The sequence below is a fragment of the Propithecus coquereli genome, unplaced genomic scaffold, assembly GCF_000956105.1.
Source record: "Propithecus coquereli isolate 6110/MARCELLA unplaced genomic scaffold, Pcoq_1.0 Scaffold69, whole genome shotgun sequence".
Lineage (NCBI taxonomy): Eukaryota > Metazoa > Chordata > Mammalia > Primates > Indriidae > Propithecus > Propithecus coquereli.
The window spans coordinates 3,123,323-3,129,641 of NW_012152951.1; the positions used below are offsets into that span (position 1 = coordinate 3,123,323).

Consider the following 6,319-nt stretch of genomic DNA (forward strand, 5'->3'; position numbering starts at 1 on the left):
AATGCTATAATAAATATTTTTATAGATAAGACTTTCTTTACGTATTTAAGAATTCCTGTAAGATAGACGCTTAAAAGTGGAGTGTGTATTAAAAATTTAGGCATCTATTAAATTTTTTTTTTTTACTCATAGCTTTATCGACATATAATTCACATTCTATATGTGTCACCCATTTAAAATGTATAATTCAGTGTTTTTCAGTGTGTTCTCAGAGTTGTGTAGTCATTACCGCTGTCGGTTGTAAAATATTTTTATCACCCCAGAAGGAAACCCCATTCCCATTAGCAGTAACTCCTATACTTCCTTCCATTCCAGTCCTGGCAGCTACTAATCTGCTTTCTTTCTCTATAGATTTGCCTATTCATTATTTTTTTTTTCACTTAGCATAATGTTTTCATGGTTTAAGCATGTTTTAGCATGTACCAGTACTTCACCCCCTTTTCTTGATGAATATTCCATTGTATGGATCTGCCACATTTACTCATTGACAAATTAATGAACATTTGGAGCGTTTCCACTTCACCGTCATGCATACTGTGAGGAGCGTTCATGTACACGTTTTTGTGAATACATATGTTCTCATTTTTCTTTGCTGTAGACCTAGAACTTGAAATCCTGGTCCATACAGTAACTTGCAAGGTTTAACCTTTTGAGGGATATCTGTTACATTTTGATAGATAATGCCAAATTTCCTTCTAAAATTTGCTTTACCAGCTGGTAAAGTACAAACTTCTGACTGTGTAAGAAGGAGAGTTCCCATTTTTCTACATCCCAGCCGACACTCAGAATTGCCCGTCTGTAATATTTCATCAGTTTATTGACAAATGATAACCTGCTTCACATTTCACATTTTTCTGATGCCCAGTGAGCCGGAGCTTGATCATCTTTTCTGTGTTTGTCAGCTTTTTCTTCTTCCGGGAATTGCCTCTTCCCATCCTTCCTGGCATTTTGTGGGGTGGGTGAGGCAGTTATTTTCTTTATTCATGATTTCTAGGAGCTCTTTATAAATTCTCTCTCAGCTCTTTGTATATTAAATCCTTGTTGCAAATATTTTCTCTCAGCCTTTTCTGTCTCTTGTTAACTTTATTAATGATGTCTTTTATTACACCCAAGGCTTTCATTTTTATGAGGTTACATCGTTCAATCTTTTCTGTTATGGTATCTGCTTTGTTTTTTTTCCCTTGTATCAGTTTTATGTTTCTCCCACCCCAAGATTAAACTAATAATTCTCCAATATTTTCTTCAAAAGTTTTTGTGGGCTTTATTTTTTTAGTGTTTCTTTAATCAGTCTGGATTACTTGTTAATGAGTTTTATGAGTTAGGGATCTACCTTTTTACTTTTCTCAGAGAATTACCTAAATGTCCTAATTCTACTCAGTTCTCCACAGCTATGAAACACTTTGTTTAATCAGAAAACAAATTTCCCCATATTTACGAGTCATTTTTGAACTCTTACTCCACTGGTCTATTTGTGAGTTCTTATGCCAAAGCTATACTGTCACATAGTTTTATAATATACTTTGATATTTATTAGCACATTTCCTGATACTGTACTTTTTCAAAATTGTCATTTCTACATCATCTATTCCAATTGAACTTCCCCCCAGCTTTTCAAGTTCAAGTCTGAAGAACTCTATTAGGATTTGGATTGATTACAGTAAATTTGTATATTATTTTGAAGAAATGATATCTTTACCATATTAAATCTTCCCTTCTAGTTTGTTTTGTACGTACTTTAGTAAAAAGTATTTAGCATTTTATCATGTGGATCATATAGGTTCTGAATATGTATACTTAATTCTGCCTCAACTGTTAAAACCATCTCTGCTTCTGCAAGAGACTAGAAATAAACTACAATAGAAGTAATTACCCTAATGGCATTCTTGCCCACTCTCTGTCTTTAACAATCTCTAGAGTGATATTTTTCATACTAAATCAGATCATGTTTCTGTATCACTTAAAGCTATTCGATGGCTGCCTTCCCCGTGCACTTAAAATAAAATCCAAACTCCTTACCAAGGCTCTCAAATCTTTCTGTGGTCTCTCTCCTGTCGACCTGCCATCTGTCTTCATTTTGTACTACTGTATGTATTTTGAGCTGAAGTTTTCTTTGATTTTGGTTTCTGTAGATCAGTTTTTCACATGGTCTTTTTTCTGTCTTGAAGGAATCCTTCAGTATTTGTACACTCTTTATTTTTGTATGTATTATACATTTATTGTTTTTATATGTTTATTTGACGATTTTTTAAATTTTAATATTTTTTTCATTTTATGGGATTGAAGTATATCAACTCTTGTGATTCAGAAACCCGGAAGTTTGTTTGTATTTGTGGGGTTTTTTTTTTTTTTTTTGTAAATAGAAATAAATATTGCAGCTTTTTGAGCTGCTACTGCTGCTGCCACTGTCGGCGGCCTTCTCGGGCAGAATGAATGTGATAGACCACGTGCGGGACATGGCAGCCACAGGGCCACACTCCAATGTGCGGCTCCTCGGCAGCTTGTTACTTAGAATGAGTAATTACAACCCTGAGTCATTCTCCCCATCTCAGAAGTACCAGCTTTTGGTGTATCATGCAGATTCTCTCTTTCACGACAAGGAATATCGGAATGCCATGAGTAAGTATACCATGGCTTTACAGCAGAAGAAAGCTCTAAGTAAAACTTCAAAAGTGAGACCTTCTACTGGAAATTCTGCATCTACTCCACAAAGTCAGTGTCTTCCATCTGAAATTGAAGTGAAATACGAAATGGCTGAGTGTTATACAATGCTAAAACAAGATAAAGATGCCATTGCTGTACTTGATGGGATCCCTTCCAGACAGAGAACTCCCAAAATAAACATCATGCTGGCAAACTTGTGCAGGAAGGCTGGTCAGGAGCGCCCTTCGGTCACCAGCTATAAGGAAGTGCTGAGGCAGTGCCCGTTAGCCTTGGAGGCCATTCTAGGTTTACTGTCCCTTTCTGTAAAAGGTGCAAAGGTGGCATCAGTGACAACGAACGTGATCCAAACTGTGCCTAACTTGGACTGGCTCTCTGTGTGGATCAAAGCATATGCTTTTGTGCACACTGGTGACAACTCGAGAGCAATCATTACCATCTGTTCACTAGAGAAAAAGTCCTTATTGTGAGATAAGGTGGACTTACTGGGAAGCTTAATAGATCTGTACTTCAGAGCTGGAGACAGTGAGAACTCTGTCCTCAAGGTTGAACAGGCACAGGTGTTGGATCCTTATCTGATAAAAGGAATGAATGTGTATGGCTACCTGCTAGCACGAGAAGGGCGGCTGGAGGATGTGGAGAACCTTGGTTGCCACCTTTTCAATATTTCTGGTCAGCATGCAGAACCGTGGGTGGTCTCTGGGTGTCACAGCTTCTATGGCAAATGCTATTCTCGGGTCGTCTATGTATTTAGGAGCCGAAGCCATTCAGCTGAATAGTAATAATGTTCAAGCTTTGCCGCTTAAGGGAGCAGTGCTTAGGAACATGGGCAGAGTCCAGGAAGCAATAATACATTTTCGGGAGGCTATAGGGGTCGCACCTTGTCACTTAGATTGTTATGAAGGTCTCATCGAATGTTACTTGGCTTCCAACAGTATTCAAGAAGCAATGGTGATGGCTAACAACGTTTACAAAACTGTAGGAGCCAATGCACAGACCCTTACCTTTTTAGCCACTGTTTGTCTTGAAGACCCAGTGACACAGGAGAAAGCCAAAACTTTATTAGATAAAGCCCTGACTCAAAGGCCGGATTACATTAAGGCTGTGGTGAAAAAAGCAGAACTACTTAGCAGAGAACAGAAATATGAAGATGGAATTGCTTTGCTGAGGAATGCACTGGCTAATCAGAGTGGCTGTGTCCTGCATTGGATCCTTGGAGATTTCCTTGTAGCTGTCAGTGAGTATCAGAAAGCAATGGACCAGTATAGTTTAGCACTAAGTTTGGACCCCAGTGACCAGAAGTCTCTAGAGGGGATGCAGAAGATGAAGAAGGAGGAGAGTCCCACAGATGACACTCAGGAGGAGGATGTGGACAACATGGAAGGGAGTGGGGAAGAAGGGGACCTGGAGGGCAGCGACAGTGAGGCGGCCCAGTGGGCTGACCAGGAGCAGTGGTTCGGCATTTAGCGAGGGCAGCCACTGCGGGGCCACGCCGGCCTGCCCTGCTCTGAGCTCTTCCGTGGACTGAAGGAACCATAGGCACCTGCTCTCGGGAGGACAAGGATTCAGCATGTGATTACAGCAGGGGTCTCGGCCCCCTGGCTCCCAATTCCTAGTCGTGACTTCATTTCTAGAACTGAGCCTGACCAGCCTTCCATATATCTCCATCCTCCCCTTTGCTCCAGCCAGGGAGGACCGCGGGAGCATCCTGAGGCCCGCACATACCAGGGCTTCTGGGCTAAGAGCACTTTTTATATAACTAATTTCTAAATCAAAAAGCTCAAGGAATAAATGGTGTTTAGTCCGTGACATGGATGGGTTTGAAGGAGTGACCCACTGTCCCAGAGCCATAGTGTCATCTCCCAACTCTGATGGCCGTATGGTCTGGCCCTAGAGGGCTTCCTGTTCCCAGAAGTCATCACCTGGGCTATCCAGACTTCCCTAGTAACCATGCTTTCCTTCTGCAACGTTAGTAATGCTTTAAGGTGACAGTTGCTATTTTGCAGAACAGTTTTCCTCTTTGCTAAGCTTGGTGACTTGCCTCTGAGCCTGGCCAATCTGAGAAACGGGTGTGACAAGAGCATGAGCAGGCGCACCTGGGGCGGTTCCCTAATATAACTGGTTTGTACAGTCAAAAAAAAAAATATTGCAGCCAATCAAGGCATAGTTCATTGAAAATTGACAAACATATGATATGTAGGAAATAAGAGAATCTAAACTTTAAGACTAAGATCATTTTGAAACTTTAGTATGTATTAAGTATATATTTTCAGCCATCATGAACTTATGCTTGAGCAAAATTATGCTGCTTTTATCTCTTTGACCATGCTAGTCCCTGTGCCTACAGACCCACATTATTATATCCCTCCCATCTATACCTGTCCCATCCTTCAATGCCCTCTTCATATGCCATCCCTTCCAAGAGAGCTTCTGCCACATTCTGCCTTGTCGCCTACTGTTTGTTACCAAAGTGCCCTCGAGAGGATCTGGTTGTCTTCGTCTTTGTATTTCTGCACTATGCTTAGCATTGTTCTTCTCAGTACTTGAAAGTCAGGGTGTGTTTGTTAAAATAAATGTAGTACAGTTATCTGGTTTCCAAGTTGGTATCAAATTTGAAAGGTCCAAGAGAGACTTTTGTAGACACCCTGCCAGCAGTGAGAAGTGATAGCTAATAGTGGAGGAATAGACTATTCAGTAGCAAATCCAAGTACTCAAGAATATAAAACTCTGAAAACACACACACACACACACACACACACACACACACACACGCGCGGTCAGGGTCACTCTTGTTAACTTAAGCAGATGGATTGAAGGGCACTGGTCATGATTAATCTTAAATGCAAGGCTAATTAAAGTGAGATAGAAAATTCTAAAATATAATCAGAGAATCTAAAAAAGGTGAATTCATAGAAGCAGAGTATAGAATGGTGATCAAGAGAAAGGGGATGGGGGAGGAGGAAGTTAGGGAAATGCTGGTCAAAGGATATAAAATTTCAATTAGGAGATAACTTCAAGAGATCCATCATACAGCATGGTGACTACAGATGATGACCAAGTATTTATACTTGAAAATCGCCAAGAGTACAAAAATATGTAAAGTAATGCATATGTTAATTAGCTTGATTTAGCTGTTCCACAATATATGCATATTTTGAAACATTGTGTTGTACATAGTAAATATACAAGTTTTATTTGTCAAGTGAAAAAGATTGAAATGGATATTATAGTTAGGGCAAACAATAGTCATGTTTCTCTGGTGCCTGTCTAATGATACTTAATTTAATATGTGGCACTCCTGAAAATGCAATCAAATGTCGGATGAGTCTTCATGGTTTGTTTCACTGTCTTTTATGAGATAATAAAGTAATAGTGTCAAAGAAAAGGATTAGAATTTTTTGCAGTTGTAGAGTATAGGTTGAGTATTTCTTATCCAAAATGCTTGGATAAGAAGTAGTTCAGGTTTTGGATTTTTTTGGGTTTTGGAATATTTGCATTTACACTTATCAGTTCAGCATTCCTAATCTGAAAATCTGAAATCCAAAGTGCTCCAATTAGCATTTCCTTTGAGCATCATGTTGGCTTTCAAAAAATTTCACATTTTCGAGCATTTTGGATTTCAGCTTTTCAGATTAGGGTTACTCAACCCATAAACAGACTT

At 39.5% G+C, this 6,319-nt stretch overlaps 1 pseudogene across 1 annotated transcript; it reads left to right on the forward strand.

Annotated features, from left to right (window-relative positions):
* The first annotated feature begins 2,411 nt into the window (after window positions 1-2,411).
* LOC105823684 lies at window positions 2,412-4,796 on the forward strand (annotated as a pseudogene). Its single transcript, XR_001138157.1, has one exon. The product of XR_001138157.1 is annotated as an anaphase-promoting complex subunit 7 pseudogene (transcript).
* The last annotated feature ends 1,523 nt before the right edge of the window (window positions 4,797-6,319 follow it).